Raw genomic sequence first — 17,346 nt, 5'->3', positions numbered from 1 at the left:
TCCCTTTGGTTCCAAAAGGGATACATTTCTTGAAAAAAGTCCAATGTCCCTAAGTTAGTCGCCTTTCCAAATGCTTTGACGAAATCCCAGAGTGGAGGAGTGTTCAGATGGAGGGGCTTGTTCCGGCTCACAGTTCCTCATGGAAAGTTGTCCGACGGAGCTTGAAGGAGCCACACCCACAGCCAGGAAGCAGAGAGAGGCTTGGGTTCAGCCGCCCTCGCTCTCCCTGTAATTCACTTGCACACTGCTTTGTTAGAGTGGGTCTTGCTACTCAATGTAATCTAGAAACTCTCTCCTAGACATGCCCAGAAGTTTGTCTCCTCTGTGATTCTAGATGAGCAGTAGCTCTCAACCCCTTTGGCAAACCTCTATCTCCAAAAAAATGTTTACATTATGATTCACAACAGTAGCAAAATTACAGTTATGGAGTGGCAACAAAAATACTTTTACGGTTGGAGGTCAGCCCAGCACAAGGAACTGTACTGGAGGGTCACAGCGTCAGGAAGGTTGAGAAAGAACCTCTGATCTAGATCCCGTCAAGTTTCTGATCAAAAACCCTGATCTCCAAACTAACATTTTCAAGGCTCCTTGGAGCTGGATGGCCTTCACGATGCCCTGGCCCCACCCCCCATCCACAGGGACACTGTGCTTCCAGATCCCTCTGGCTCAGGAGGTGGCACCGAGGAGGCTGCGAGAGACCAGCAAGCTAAAAGGAATAGGACACTACATTGCTGTGTGCTCTTCTGAAGATCATTGGCACCAGGAGGAGCCAACAGAGAAGCCACTTGCCCTGTTCACCCATGGGACCGAAGGACACCTGGAAAGGAGCATCTATGACCCCACCATTGCCCAGCTAGAGCTCAGGGTGTGTAGGGGAAAGCCACAGTCTGCTGTCTGTGCCTGCTCTCCAGGGTCATTTAAAGAAAGCACCCCAGATACCAGAATCATCTTCTCAGTTTCTCACCCCAGTGCTCAGGAGCCTGTTAAAGGAAAAGGACTGCGAATGCTGGGAAGGGAATCTTTGACAAGGATGGCTATACTGTATGAACACATACCATATATACTACATATACACACATATACTACACACATGCACATGCATACTACACACACCCCAATACATACACACGTGGACACACTGTCTTAGTCAGGGTTTCTATTCCTGCACGAACATCATGACCAAGAAGCAAGTTGGGAAGGAAAGAGTTTATTCAGCTTACATTTCCACATTGTTGTTCATCACTAAAGGAAGTCAGGACTGGAACTCAAGCAGGTCAGGAAGCAGGAGCTGATGCAGAGGCCATGGAGGGATGTTCCTTACTGGCTTGCTTCCCCTGGCTTGCTCAGCCTGCTTTTTTATAGAACCCAAGAATACCAGCCCAGAGGTGGTACCACCCACAAGGGGCCCTCCCCACTTGATCACTAATTGAGAAAATGCCCCACAGCTGGATCTCATGAAGGCACTTCCCCAACTGAAATTCCTTTCTCTGTGATAGCTACAGACTGTGTCAAGTTGACACACAAAACCAGCCAGTACACACACATACTACCTACATATATACATACACATACCACATATACTCACACATGCACTCATACACATATACTACATATATATATATACATACACCACATACATACACATACTACATACACAGAATACTACATATATATACACACCACATATGCACATATATACTCACACACACACTACATACACACACATGCAAACACACATACTATAGACACCCCACACATATAAACACATACTACTACATACATACACACACCACATATACTTACACATGCACATACATACACACATACTACCTATATACACACACCACCTACAGACACATATACTACATGTGCACACATGCACACACATACTACACATCCCCACATGCATGCATACACACATGCACACACATACTACATACATACACACACATACCACATACACTTACACATGCATGCACACACACATACTACATATATACACACATACCACATACACACATGCACATACAATACTACATACATACAAACATACACACACCACATATGCACACATGCACATACACATACTACACACACAAACGCACGCACACGAACACAGCGAGCATTACTGGGCTATCATGGGGGCAAGAATGGGTGCTTGTAGGAAGGTCTACCTCATGTAACAGGCTTTGGCCCATAGCCACAAGAAGATTCTGTAGGGGGATTGATTGCAAAAACACTCCACTAACACATGGAAAAATTAGACCTTTCTTTGCTTCATCTCCCACAATGGCCATCATTCCTACTGAGCCCCCCACCCCCACTGCGTCCATCTCTCACTGTGGGGGACCATCATCCCAGGAGCCCGCAGACACCGTCCCTGCATTTCTGTCATGGTGAGCCGGCTCTCCATTGGCAACGCTGGTGCCTGTCTCTGCCAACAGCTCCAAGTCAGCACTGTGCCTGGCCTGTTCCTCACCAAACTACAAAAGGGAAGAGGGTCTGGTCTTGACCCCTTTCCAGAGAAGGGCCTCCTTGGCGCCTATGCAAATGTGCCACCTCTGTCCAGAGCTCCCTCTCTGCAAGCTGGTAGGGAAGGGTAGCTGTGAAATACCAGAGGGCCCTGGGTCCCCTCCCCCGGTACTTGTACTGATCATCATTGGGTCAGGCATCAATGGCAGAGATCAGCGAAGACCATGAGCATCTGCTGCAAAGTATCCCTAGTCAACCTTGTCTAAAGTTACCTATGAAGCACTCACCAACTCTTGGAAACAATTTCAAGTTGTACTTAAAGGGTTGGTTAGGCCTAGCACCCAGCCACCTGATCTCCAGCTGGGGAAACTGAGTCAAACTGCATCCAAGGGATTTGTTACGTTGGACTTGAAGAAGGGGAGATGGGGAGTTCAGAACACTGTTGGCACCCCCCCTCCACCTGTTCTACAAAGGATTTGCCAGAGAGAAAGCACTTCTGAAAAGGTCCCAGTCTCAGGAGCAGCTCCTAAGCACAGGTTCTCCTCAGAGTTCTTTTGCCATAAAGCCTCCAGAGCTCTGTCACACTGAGGTGGAAAAGAAACACCAAACACAGGAGGAAGCACCGGCCTCTGGGGGCTACAGGCCTAAAGGGGTGGAAGCCATTTGATCCTGCACCAGGAAGACTCCTTATAATTAAGATCCTTGGGAAACAAAGTGGTTGCAGGGCATTTCATGGAAGCTCTGTCTTCACACAGTTCAGGTCAGCTGTAGGCACCGGCGTGGTCCTAATTGATGGCTCCCGTTGGGTCTGAAAGAAAAGATGTAATTGGGGCCACACAAAACATGTCTTGCCCAATTACAAGAATCGACACAGACGGGCTGACCTATGGCCTATAAAACAAAATTAAGATTTTTCCAACCTCACCAGGAGGTGTGTGTGTGGCCAGCCAGCTGCCCTCATCTCCCAGATCCCCAGTGGTGAGGAGACAGAACACATTCGGAGCCCTGGGAACAAGTGCCACAGGCTTGGCGTGGCTGTTGGATGGCCTTTCAGCTGGGGCCAAGGGTGGGGGCCGACACTCAAATTTTTTGCCCCAGATGCCCAGATATATGTGGTAAATGAGCAAGCTCCTTTCTGTTGGGCCCTGGGTGCCAGCAAGCCTGTTCTTTATAAGCAAACCGAAATCCCCAACAACCCTGAGACGTGTTAATTATGTTTAGCCAGAAAAATTAAAAAGGGGGCGCGGAAGGGGCGGGATGGGGAAAGGTCTTTGGTGTCTTGTGAAAGTTTCCTATTCCCGTTCCCTACAAGCCTACTTTTCTCCTGTGAACCCCAAGCAGATGTCCAGACTCTAGGGCAAGGGCTGACCCCAGGCTCTCCAAGACTCTCCTCCATCCATCCTTCAGCCTCCCCCTCCCGCCCCCACTGGGGAGCCATTTCCCACCTCACAGGGAGAAGCCAAGTGGAGGAATCATTCCTCAACTCACTGTCCATCAGGAACCTCTGACAGCAAGGATGTGGAGGCAGGCCCTCAGCTCCCCAGGGAGACGGACACCCTACCAAGTAGGCCTCTGCCTCCCTGCAGCAAGTGCAGAGCGGGAAGAACAGTGACTAGCCAACTCCCATCCTTCTCTCTGCAAATCAACATGGTCCCCAGACTTGCTCTTGGCACGCATTGCTTAACTGCTGCTGTTTTCTCTACAGAGAGTCAGATAGTGAGCTGGCATGCTCCTCTGAAATGTTTACCGTGTTCCTTAAAGCGAGGGACACGCTGGTTCCTGAACTAATTTGGGGTCGCTAGATCTTTTTTTTTTTTCTCCTTTTGGAAAAATCTCTGCAGTAAACACGAGGACCTAAGTATAATTCAGATGCATGGGAGAGTCAAATAAACAGTCCCGGGGCTTTTGCGAAGACAAACTCTTGCAGATCTGCCCAGAGAAACGTATTCTCAGTTCCCCCACAGAAAGGCAAAGCAGTGTTCGATCATTAAGCTGTAACAAGGAAGTGCAGCCTGAAAACTGGGTGATACATACCATCTGCTCTTGCCTTGGGTACAAGAAACCCCAAGAATGAACACCCTAAGCTCAGAAGCCATGTTAAATGACTAGACGGGATCCACTGATGTGTGTAAGGAAACACTTTCACCTGCAAACTACTTTTGTAAAAAAGATTTCATTTTATTTGTAAAGTGTGTGTGTGTGTGTGTGTGTGTGTGTGTATGAGAAAGAGAGAGGGGGGAGGGGAAGGAGGGAGGGAGAGAGGGGGAGGGAGGAGAGGGAGAGGGAGAGGGAGAGGGAGAGGGTGTGTATCTCTGTCTGTTGGTCTTTCCTGAGCTGGAGTTACAAGCAGTTGGGAGTCACCTGAAGCAGGTGCTGGGAACAGAACTCAGGTCCTCTACAAGAGCAGAAAGTACTCTTAACTGCTGAACCAGCTCATCTCTCCAGCCCTAAATTAGTCTTTACTAAAGGAGAAGAAAAGCCTCACAAGAGAGACCACTTGGGGAAAAAAGGCCTTAGCATCTCAACCTGGCATGCAGTACTGTCTATTAAAAAATAAATAAATAAGGAAAAAGTGAGAAAGAAAAAGAAAGAACTAGAACTCAGAGCTCCAGGGGAGGCACGTAACTTTCGTGATGATAAAATAAAACGCATCCGCATAAGCCTGAAATCCCCGCACTCAAACTGAAGCTCTGGAGTTAGGATGACATTTATATAGATTTCTCGTGGTATTTTGATAGCATGGGGTTTTTTCCCCAAGGAGTTCAAAGGCATTTATAGACACTCTGAGGATTGCTGTGATACCCTGATGAAGTGGTGAATTCTATTAGCTCGGTTGTTCAATTGGGAGTCAAAACCTATGAGCGGCCGCATGGCTGGGGGAAAACCATATGGCGTGTTGCCGATAACGCCCAGGGAAGAAAACAGGTTCTGGAGCAACGCTCCAAGCTCCTGACTCTGTCCAAACTGCTTATTGCCATCTTGAAAAGTTAGACTTCATCAAGATGATGATAAGGACAAATATAAAGCCCTACATGTCCAGCCCACTGGGCCAGCTGCCTTCCACTGCAGGATTGAAGGACCTGAGTCCCAACCCTACCCCCTCGGCCTCACCTGAATCAAGAAGGGCAGGACCAGGGCGTGTGGGACCCCAGGGTCCTGAGGTGCATTTCCCTCTCTGCAGTAGCCTAGAAGACGTGTGGCTTTTGCCTCACCATGGTTATGAATTCCTTTATTCTCAGTCTAAACAAGAAGTGGAGAAGGAGGAAGAAGAAGGAGGAGGAGAAGGACGTGGGCTTGTGGTCTTTCCCAGATAGCCTGTCAGGAACTGATGCTGGCACACGAGGAGAGGAAGGGATCTCCTCAGCTCCTGTCCACTGTCGCCATCTCTTCAAGGCTACAGAGGACGGGATGACCAAGGAGCAGCCAGAGGAGAGGGGTCAGCTGGGGTGCTGCTGACCTGATCTTCAGCTCCTAGGAAGTGACTACATTCCAGGGCATTTCCAGACCTTACAGCTGGAATCGCTCACCCTGGCCTCTAGTAACATTTGGGGAGGTTTAAGAGCATGGGAGAAGGCGGGAAGACCCTGCCACCACAGGATGCTAGTTGGGATGTTTAGCCCTGCCAACCTTCCCCCTGGTGCAGCCTTTCTCTTACCACATCTGGGTCCTTCACCTATTATGCTAGCTGCCAAGCCCACTATTCCCACCTTTCCCATACGCGTGTATCCATCAAACGTTTAAACATGACTTCCTCAGAGAAATCTCCCTCCCGATCCTCAGCTTAACCTCAGGTTCACTCTTTCCTGTCTTCTGCTGCAGGTTACTGTTGGTCAAGATGAAATCAATAATAATTAATAATAAGTGTAAATTATACATTACTGTTTACTGTCACATGGGACCTACGTCCCAATGGCCATAAGCCATGGGACTACAGGCTCACCTCCTCAGTGCTGATTGGTATCAATAAATATCAAAGAAATGAGTGCAATGAATAGGATGGAGTTATGGGGTTAGTGGTCTCAGTCAGGAAATATGTCACATGCGAGGTCACATAGGCTTGCCTTGCCCGCGATAGCTGGACTCTTCCATGTCTGCAGTCTTGAGCAGCTGGGGGCCACCTCTCCTGCACAGTTTCCATTTGATATCTGGTGGCTTTGAGCAAAAGAAGGAAGGAGAGTCAGGGGGCTCAGCAGAGTTGAGGTGGCTTGCTCCCCTTCCCCCTCCCTTCCGTGGATCCTTCTCGGCAGGCGAGTCCTTTCTCTGCTGGAGATGGCAAGTCCTCTTGTACTTTTTCAGTGTTTCATATTTGTTCATAGGAAGGGATTCTCCCCCCTCATTATTTCACGGGTTTCACTTGTTTGGAAGGAATCAATTTGGCTCATTATACTTCAGCCAGACTTTGAAATACACAAGAGACTTCCAATCTAAGCCTTTTGTGATTGCACTTTATTGAATTAAGACCGCTTATTCAGTTACAAAGAAAGGCCCCATCACCATCAGCATCTTTGTTTATAAGCTTTTGACTTTTTTCCTCTCTCAATAGAATTCTCCATAGCCCAATGGGGATCTTCATAAAATAGCACGGAGAAACAAAGGTGCTGGGCTGTTCCCTGAACCCGCCCTCACTCCTGATGAATTTATCAAATATCTAAAAGCCGTTTCCACCCCCAAAAGGAGCTCTCCAAGGATGAAGATGCTTGAAGAACAGCTGTGGCATCTCCAACATGGGCCACTTATCTTCACATGCAAGGCGATCTCTCCAGGGGTGAAGTGCCAGTAGTGGCCCTCTTAAAAACAGTGTGGAGGGCTCAGAAGATGGCCCTGTCAATAAAATGCTTGTCACATAAGCTTGTGGATCTGAATTCAAACTCCAGGGCCCATATAAAAAGCTGGGTGTGGTGGCACCTATAGTCTGAGCTGGGGAGGCAGAGAGGGGAGGAGCCTTAGAACTAGGAGCAGCTAGTCTGGGCTACCTGGTGACCTGGTGACCTGGTGACCTGGTGACCTCCAGGCCAATGCTCTGCACATGCTCACTTACCTGCATGCACACAGAGGAACACACAGACACATATGTGTGTACATACACTTGCATGCACACACATGTATGCATGCACACACACACATACATGCACACATGCACATACACACACCAGAATGAGAAGTAAGGTAGAGGGTGGGAAATGGACCAGAGAGAGGAAGAAAGGATACACAGTGTTAATAGAATCATGCACACATAGCTGGACTTAAAACCATACTCAGACAAGCTGACAGGGCACTGAAGGGGATTGTGGATGGTCCAATGTACCACAGAGGTCCTTTATTTTTCAATAATTTACAATTTCCCTAGAAATTGTAGACTTTGAAAGCACAGGAACAGGCAAGCAGGTCACAAATTTTGCCTTTTTTTTTCCGGCCCAACACAGATACTGTTTCCAAAGGTTTTTAAACTTGTAAAGGATTTGCACTGCACATGGCTTCATGAACCCAAACTGTCACCTGATGAAATCTACAGCTTTATGTCCTGAGATGACCACCACACATTCAGAACTCAAGTGTCCTTTGCTTCTGTGATGGATAGCACCACCCTATTAGACGGTTACTCAGAGGTGGGCATACGTCTGAGAACAGAGGAAGCCATGGGCATTTCAGAGTCCAACAAAAGGGTCTCTGCGCTCTTGACTTGGTTGTTTCCACAGTTTCTACAGCCAGCCAGGGCGCTCGGCTTCATATGGAAGCCAAGGCGGAAGAAAACAAGAGAAGTGGAGACACCAAGCACACCATCTGTAGCTGCTCGGTCAGCCTCACCCTCTGCCTCACCAGGATTCCGGCCGAATACCTCACACTTCCTCTGAGAGTCCTCAGGCCGCCTTCATGGACTCTAAAGACAGAATCTTCCCAGACTGAGACCCACTCCTTGCTCCTTTCCCAAGCATGCCATTTCCACAGACTCTGTCTTTCCTGACACCGAGTGGATTTCTTACACTTGTTGCTCTTATTCCCGAGCAAGTTGGTTTCCTGAGCTCAGGTTTGACAGTAATCACAAGAGTGAGGTGAGAGTGGACTTTGCCCTGAGCTCCTCATGACAGTTCGTGACCTGGCGCTGTGGGAGTGGGACACTGTGACCCAGCTTAGATTCTGTCCTTGCGTGTGATTCTGAAGGTGAGTCAAGATGAGGTTAGCCTCCGGTTCCATGTCTTCTCAGTGTGAGCATCTCATCTAATTCTCTAAGAGTCCTAATGGGTCCAAAGCTAGAGGAAGAGCAAATTCACACTCTGCTGCTTTCTGACTGCCTGCATGAAGTGGACACCCACCCTCTTTCCTCCAGCCCTCACACATGTGGATGCCTCTATGGGCCTCCTGCTTCCCAGGGCTCTCTTCTCCTAGATCCTCAGCTTGTAGATGTCAGACGATGGGGCTTCTCACCTCCTGCCAGTGCATGAACCTAATTCTCCAATGCTTATATCCAGACATCTCCCCTGCCATTGGGTTCCTCTGGGATCCCCAACTAATACTCCTGCCTCCCCGTTTTGTCCACCTGATCTGCCATGCCTCATGTCTGTCTTAGAGTCTTCTCTACAAATGCTCACATGTCCAGTATGATCAGTATGGCTGTGATGGCTATTTTTGGTTGGCAGCTTGTCTACATCTGGAATGAACTACATCTTTTTTTCATTGTTTGCAGAGTATGAATCCTCTTCTAGCCCAGACCTCTTAGCTAGAAGACACATACCTTTAATCCAGATTTTGAGTTGGGAAAATAGACCGTTAATATGGACCATACCTTCTACTGTAGGCCTATATAAGGGCATGAAGAAGGAAGCTTTAGCCGTGGCCTGCTTGCCCTCACATTGCTAGAACATCCATTCCTTCACTGGCATTGGAGTCTACTTCTTTGGGATTCCAGCGTATACTGAAGACCTTGTGAATGTAACCACTGATGGACTAATGGATTTTCTGTTTACAGTCAACCGTTGTTGGATTAGCTGAACTATAGCCTGTAAATCATTCCAATAGATCTATAGACAGACAGACGGACGGATAGATAGATAGATAGATAGATAGATAGATAGATAGATAGATAGATTAGATATGTAGGTAGGTGGTAGGTAGTAGATAGATGATAGATACATAGATACATAGATTAAATAGATAGGTAGGTACATACATATGTACATACATACATACATACAACATACACACACATAGATATAGATACATAGATACATAGGTAGGTAGGGAGAGAGAGAGAGAGATGTTCATATATTCATTCTATAAGTTCTGTTACTCTAGAGAACCCTGATTGATACCATGGTCTTTGGAGCATAATGTTCTTGCCATCTATCCTATATCTTATGAGATCAAAAATCAAATTCCTGAACTTCATGCTCAGAGTGGGGGGGGGTCTGGTTGATGTGGATGTTATTACCATCCCCCCCTTCCCAGCTTTGTTCCCATGGCCACCCCAAACCAAACAGGCCTTGAAGCTGTCTGAACTCACATACCTCACTACATACTTCCCAAGTAAGCACCTTGTGTGGAACGTTCGGGCCTCTTGGACACTGCAATGGGTTCTAGGTGTAGAGATGAGTGGGGAAGGGGGGTGGAGGTCATGGTTCAATGAGCTGGAAGTTATGCTATAATTTTTGGATCCAGATCTTGTCATCTGACCTTAGGAATATTTCCCGACTGCTCCCTGCCCGCCCTGCGAGACTGGGAAGCCATACTGTAGACTTTGCAGAGGAAGTTTGACTTTGAGTAGGAAAGCACGTTTAACTATTGACATGATGATGGCTGTCATCAAAACCCAATCAATCAATCGTGTCCAAGGGACAGAGAAACTAGAATGCCTGTCCACAGCTGGATGGAAGCAAAAAGGGCGCAGCCACCATAGAAAAGGGTGTGGTGATTACTGAAACTATAACTCTCCAACTCATACAAAATGGTGCTGGTTAGCAGGGGCTGCAGGGCAGGGAGAAGGCGAAGCCTCTGTTCAACCCAGATCCAGTTCTGATTAAGGAATATAAAAGATTATCAGGAGGATGGTGGGGATGGGTGCACAAGACCATAAATGTGCAAAATGACACTGGACTATACCATTAAAACTGTTGAAGGGGCTGGGGAGATGGCCTGGCAGTTGTACTGGCTAGTTTTGTGTGTCAACTTGACACAGGATGGAGCTATCACAGAGAAAGGAGCTTCAGGTGAGGAAGTGCCTCCACGAGATCCAGCTGTAGGGCATTTTCTCAATTAGTGATCAAGGGTGGGAGGGCCCCTTGTGGTTGGTACCACCTTTAAGCTGGTGCTCTTGGGTTCTATAAGAGAGCAAGCTGAGCAAGCCAGGGGAAGCAAGCCAGTAAGGAACATCCCCCATGTCCTCTGCATCAGTTCCTGCTTCCTGACCTGCTTGAGTTCCAGTCCTGACTTCCTTTGGTGATGAAGAGCAATGTAGAAGTGTAAGCTCAATAAACCCTTTCCAGCCTAGCCAAGAAAACTCACGCCCATGTTCAAAGAGTGACCCTTCCTCAAAGGAGAGGCTGGGGAGTACTAGAGAAAGACCATGAGTATCCTCCTCTGGCCATTGTGCATGACATGGGCACCTGCACACACATGCATCCAACATACATATATGTTTACACACCAGAAAGATTAACATGTTAAATGGTTATGGTGGTATCATTCAAATCTCTTACAACAGAAATACGCGCACAGAATTTCTTTTATGTATGTGTCTGTGTGTGTATGTAAGGGCACACGTGTGCACACAAGGAAGCTAGGAATCTGCTTCAGATGTCATCCTCAGGTGCTGCCCACCTCGTTCTTTAAGACAGAGCCTCTGACTTTTAGTTAGAGCTCAGTTATTGGGCTGATGTCCAGTAAGACCCAAGGATCAGCCTGTCTTTATGTCCCTAGCACTGGACTTACAAGCATGTGTGGCTAGGCCTGACATTATCTTAAAACATGGGTCTTGGGGGTCAAACCTCTTGCTTGTATAAGAAGCACTTAAGCAACAGAGACATTTCATCAGCCACCATTTCTACCTCTGACCATGATACACAAGGACAGAATAGGCAGACAGACAGAAAGACAGACAGACAGACAGAAGAACTGTCCTGTGGCTGCCCAGCCCACCACCTAGAGATCTGGGATCAAAAGGTCAGAAATATGCACATCAAAAATAAAATATATAAGCCTGGCATCTGTTTTTTTTTAAAAAGCCTTAAGAAAACATGCAAAGCAGAGGGAAACATGGCCCATAATCCAGGTAAAAGATGCTTTAGCAGACAGAGGAGACGTTGAAATGACTACATTGAGTATTCTAAGAGGGTAGAGGCATCAGGGATGTCCAAGAGAGACATGGACATTAAGGAGACATAAATTGAATTGGTAGAGACTTTTTAAAAAGGATTATTGTGTTTCATTTTTGAAGTGTGTGTGTGTGTGTGTGTGTGCATGTGTATGTGCATGAGTGTGTGCATGTGTGTGTGCATGTGTATGTGTGTAGAAGGGGTGTGTGCATGTGGGTTCTAGAGCCCCTAGCATTACAAGATGTGAGCTTGGAAAAGTGGCACTAGGAACTGAACGTGGGTCTACTACAAGAGCACTGTGTGCATTCTTCCCAGTAAGCTGTCTCTCCAGCCCGAGAGAGCTGGGTGTTTTCCAAGGCATAGTGTTAGTATTATGCTGAGTATGACAGGGTTATAAGAAGAGCATCCATAGGCAAAGCAACCAACTAACAGAACAAGGGAAGCACGTGAGGAGGCTGGGAAAGGCACTAGTGAGCAGAGGGACACATGGCCATGCTCTCGTGACATGTCTTTAGATGAGGACAGAAATATTTGAAGATCACAGTTGAAATGTCTCCAAATTTGGTGAAAGTTATAAATGTACAGGTACAAGAAGTTCCCAAATGCCAGAAATATGAAGATAGGGAGGCAAGGTACATCATAACAAAATTGCCCCCAAATCGATGATAAAGAGACATTTAACTGAAGGCAGGCAGCAAGGGGGTAAGGAGAGACTCAGTACAGACAGCAAAATAAGTGTGAGAGGAGCACCGAATTCTCACCAGAAATAACACACGCCAGAGGACAGTGCCCAGTGTCTGAAAGCACAACACTCCACAATTATTGTTCCAGAGGAAATCAACTTCCAAAGTGAAGGCAAAAATGAGACTTTCCAGACATGCAAAAGCTGAAGAGATCTGTCAGCAGCAGAACATTCAGAAAAAAAGATGGGAGGAAAAGATTGTCTGATAAATAACAGACAAATTTGGTTGTGCGTGAAAAAACAAAAGTAGGAGAAATAACAAATATAAGAGATATTTATATCTTTTGTTAAAAGTCCTGAAGGGTTGATTAAAGGGCTCAGCGGTAAAGGTGCTTGCTCCTAAAGCTGACAATCTTCATCCAATCCCTGGGACCCACATGGTATAGAAAACCCACTCCCATGTATTGTCTCTGACCTCCACGCATCTTTAAAAGGATGATTGTCTCAAGCAAGAGCAGCAGCAATGTAATGTGTGTTCTGTGCACAGGCAGACTGTTGACAAAGCCAGTTTCATGCAGGCCCAGGACAAGCACCCACAACTACTGTGAGTTCATGCTTGGCCTAGCTGTGTTAACCAAGAAGGACAGAAGTAAGCCTGTTTAAACTCACTGTGTCGCATAACAAAAGACACACATGTGTGAGGAGGATTGAAGGGAGAAGACAGATAGACAGAGGTAGAAGGAAGATTCTTTTAAAGGATGGCATAAAAGCAACCAGTATGCATCATACGCATGCAATGAAATTATCAAAGAGTTAAGTAATTAAAACATCACAGGTAGAAATGCAAAATGCTTGGCCCTAAAGGCCACATATGTCACACTCAAAGCTCAGGGATCCCGACTGAAGAGAAGGCAGAAAGAGTGTAAGAACCAGAGGCAGCAGATGAGTACAAGGAAACTTTATCTTCTAGACATAGCATGGAGCTGTGCATCCCAACTCACAGTGGTTACAACAGCATGTGCCCAGCCCAAGTCCCGGCATGGAGAGGGAGTGGGGCATCCAGTCCCACTCCTAAGCATGGAGCTATTGGCAACTGTCACCTGCTGAGAGAGGGAGTGACACTTTTCTCTGCTAGTGTAGGCCTTGGTAAGTCAACCACACTCTAGTGGAAGACCACACATCCAAAAATATTTGAGCAAGACAAACTAAATCAAGAGGCTGCAAGGTGGTGTGAATAAGGAAGGGAGTGGATCCGGGAGGAGGGTGAAGATGGCCAAATTTCATTTGTGAGAATCTCCACCAACCAAAACAGTAATAAAACTGGCTAGAGACAAAAAGCTAGGAAGAGAGAAGTAGAAACAGATTTGTTAGCCTGTGACGCTACAGGAAATGTTGACTAATATCAGTTGGGAAATCCAAGACAATACATTAAAAGCCCTAAAGAAACCTTCAGTTTTGAAAAGACAACCAATGACATAAACTAAGACAACAGAAATTGTTCAAGTTATCTAAAAAAAAAAAAACCCACCAGAAACAAATAATATAGGAACTAAAAATAAAAGGGGGTTCATCCGAAGTGGTAGGTTAAATGTAATTATATCAATATTCCCATTAAATGTAAATGTTTCAATTATCTTAAATGAAGGACAGTGCTCAGTACTCATCATATTAAATAATATAACAAGAGCAAACTACAAGTGCCCAAAACTCCAGTGTCATGGGATATGGCACTCTTTTCTGCTTTCCTTGGGCACCAGGCTCTAACATGGTGTATAGACATACATGCAAGAAAAGTACCCCACACATAAAGTAAAAATAAATAAATCTTTTTTTTTTTGAGATGAAGACATAGACTCTGTGACAGTGACAGGTATGGGAATCTGGCTGTGGTGGACAAAGGAACATATTGTTGCTAAGAAGAGCCAGTCCTTTGGCCACTGGGAGGCTCAGGCCACTACTGGGCCCACTTTGCCCCTTGGTAGTTTGGGACTACCACTGCTGCTGCTTACCCTGTTGGAGGAAAGAGAGCGTGAAGCAGAGGCACTGCCCAGGGGTTGTAAGCATGATGGTTGTGCCCAGGACTGGGCAGCCAGTGCCGAGGACAGGGTACTGCACAGCACCTGGAGCGTGCACAGGTCCTGCCCCTAACATGCTGCCCAATTGCACAGTCACCCTGACTTTGAGCAACACAAGCTATCTGAGATAAAGAATGGTTTGTTTCATAGATTATCCTCCACAAAAGACCTGCATGGTCTGTGCTGTCAACAGAAGCCATGTTGGTATCTGTGGTATGTGCTGCCACATACCACATCCACAGGTGTGTTGGTGTCTATGGTCCATGCTGTCCCAGGAGACCGTGTTGATGCACATGATCAGGGCTGCAGCTCGAAGCATGTTGAGGTCTACGGTGCATTTTTCTGTCAACCCATGTTGAGGTCTGTGTTCTGTGCTGCCACTGGAAGCTGGGTGGATCTCCTTGGTCTGTGTTGCTGCTGGAAACCCATGTAGAAGTTCATGACCTGTGCTGTCACCAGCTGCTAGGGGCAAAGAAGCTTCTTTTGCACCACTATTGATGACTACAGACTCATAACAGAGAATGAGAGACATTGAAGGCTCTGGGACAACCTCTCCCTGCCTACACACACACACACACACACACACACACACACACACACACACACACACACACACGCACTCCAAAATCCAGATAGGAAGCTATTGAAGAGAAAATGTAGGTCTTCACAATTGATGAGGGTGGGAGTTAGGGTGGGAAAGACTCAGATTTCTTTAAGAGGCTGGCCACTGAGAGTTTGACCACACTCTAGTGAGTATATGGACAACACAAATTGGACTTGGTATGTTTTTCCTTTTTAGGGGGGGGGGGCAGTGCAAGGGCGATAGAGTAGATAAGGGATGATTAGAAGCTACTGTGATCATTATATGAAATTCTGAAATAATTAGTAAAAGTATTATGTTGGGAGAAACAGCTGGGCATTATTGCCTTTGTAAAGTTCTAGTACCAGGAGGTTGAAGCAAGAGGACAGATAATTCAAGGCTAGCCTGGGCTACAAAAATAAGACCTTATCTGAAAAATAAAATAATAAAGCTTGGAAAGAGTAAGAATGAAGGGATTGAAACTGTGCACAGTGCTGGCTGAAGCTGGAGGAAGACTGAAGCAGTTACCTCCGCAGACGGTGTCGATTCAGAGCAAAGAAGAGAATATAGATCAAGGGGATCATTTAGCATCGAGAAGCCAGCCAGCTGTCAAGAAGAGAGGACAACCAGAGTTGTTAGTACCACTGATAAAAGTCCTGTGATGCATCTGGCATGGACTGGAAACAGGTGGGCTAACCTATGGTTGGAGCCTATAGTTGGTAAGGAGATGACAGCTCTCCTTATAACTGTGGAAATGTGGAAGGAAAACTGGTGAGGATACAGAAGCTTTGAATTATACTGTCAGCTTGACCTGACCTGAGATTCCTAAACATGTCAACTACAGCAGAAGATGTTCCTTCCAGTCATTTTGTTGCGGTGATAAAATACCCTGGCAAAAATCAGCATGAGGAGGAAAGGTTGACTTGATTCACAGTTCCAAGCTAGAATCATCATTTGGGGGAAGTTAAGACAGGAAATCACATCAAGAACAGAGAGAATTAGCACATCATTGCCTGCTTGCTTCTACTCTCGCACAGCCTGCTCTTGTCCTCACATGTTCAGAACCTCTAGTTATGTTCTCATTGATGTGAAGAGATGCCGTTACAAAGACAACTCTTACAAAGGAAAACATTTAATTGGGGGCTGGCTTATAGTTTCAGAGGTTTAATCCATTAGCATCATGGCAGGAAGCATGGCAGTGTGCCAAGCATTCTACATCTTGATCTACAGAAAGCAGAAGACTTTGTGCCATACTGGGCATAGCTTGAGCATAGGAAAGCTTAGAGCCCACCCTCACAATGCCACGCTTCCTCCAGCAAGGCCACACCTTCTAATAGTGCCACTCCCTATGGGCCAAGCATTCAAATATCTGAATCTATGAGCACCATTCCAATTCAGCTCACCACACCCTGCCTAGGAATGGTACCTCCCACAGTGGGCTGAATCTTCTCACAACAATCAACAATCAAGATAATTCTCCACTATCATGCCCTCAGGTTAACCCGATCTACATGATTTCTTATTGAAAACCCCCTTTCCATGATTCTGGATTGTGTCAAGTTGATAGTTAAAACTAACCAGCACGATTTCTTCTGTTTACAATGTCATATAAATACTATGAATAAAAGATTTATTCTATGGAAGATAAATCATATACAATTTACCAGGATTCAAATCACACAAAGGATTTGTTTCAAGCACTGTGATACAAAATTAAAAAGTGAACATAACGCCAGGCATGGTGGCATATGATCCAAAAACTCAGGAGGCAGGACTAAGAAGATCTCTGTGAGTGTGAGGTCAACTGGTCTATAACAGTGAGTTCCAGAGTTTCAAGCCGACCGAGGCTACACCATGAGATCTCAAAACAAAATGAAATGTCCTATCCATGTGATCTTTTTTGCTTCTACCATGGTATATGTGACCAGGGCCAAAAGGTGCAGAAGGTGATGGAGGAGCCCATCAACCTCACCTTTAGATACTTGCAAAATAGATCTCAAATTCAGGTGTGGATGACTGAGCACATGACTTTGAGGATGGAGGGATGTATTGTTGGCTTTGATGAGTACTTGAACCTCATAGTAGATGATGCAAAAAAGAAGCATTCTAAAGCAAAGTCCAGAAAACAACTGGCTTAGATTATGCTAAACAGAGATAATATTATTCTGCTCTAGTGTTTCCAGCTACAAATGGCCAAGCCTGGGAGAAGCTGAGAAGGCAGCTCAGTGTTTT

General features: G+C 46.1%; 1 pseudogene; it reads right to left on the bottom strand.

Moving 5' to 3' along the window:
* Nucleotides 1-2,336: 2,336 nt before the first annotated feature.
* The window catches only part of LOC127687809 (polymerase delta-interacting protein 3-like), a 106,914-nt pseudogene continuing 91,904 nt past the window's right edge, over nt 2,337-17,346 (bottom strand).

This window comes from Apodemus sylvaticus, chromosome 6 (assembly GCF_947179515.1).
Source record: "Apodemus sylvaticus chromosome 6, mApoSyl1.1, whole genome shotgun sequence".
In the NCBI taxonomy this organism is placed as follows: domain Eukaryota; kingdom Metazoa; phylum Chordata; class Mammalia; order Rodentia; family Muridae; genus Apodemus; species Apodemus sylvaticus.
Note: the sequence above shows the minus strand (reverse complement) of the source record. Positions and strands in the feature narration are given on the sequence as shown.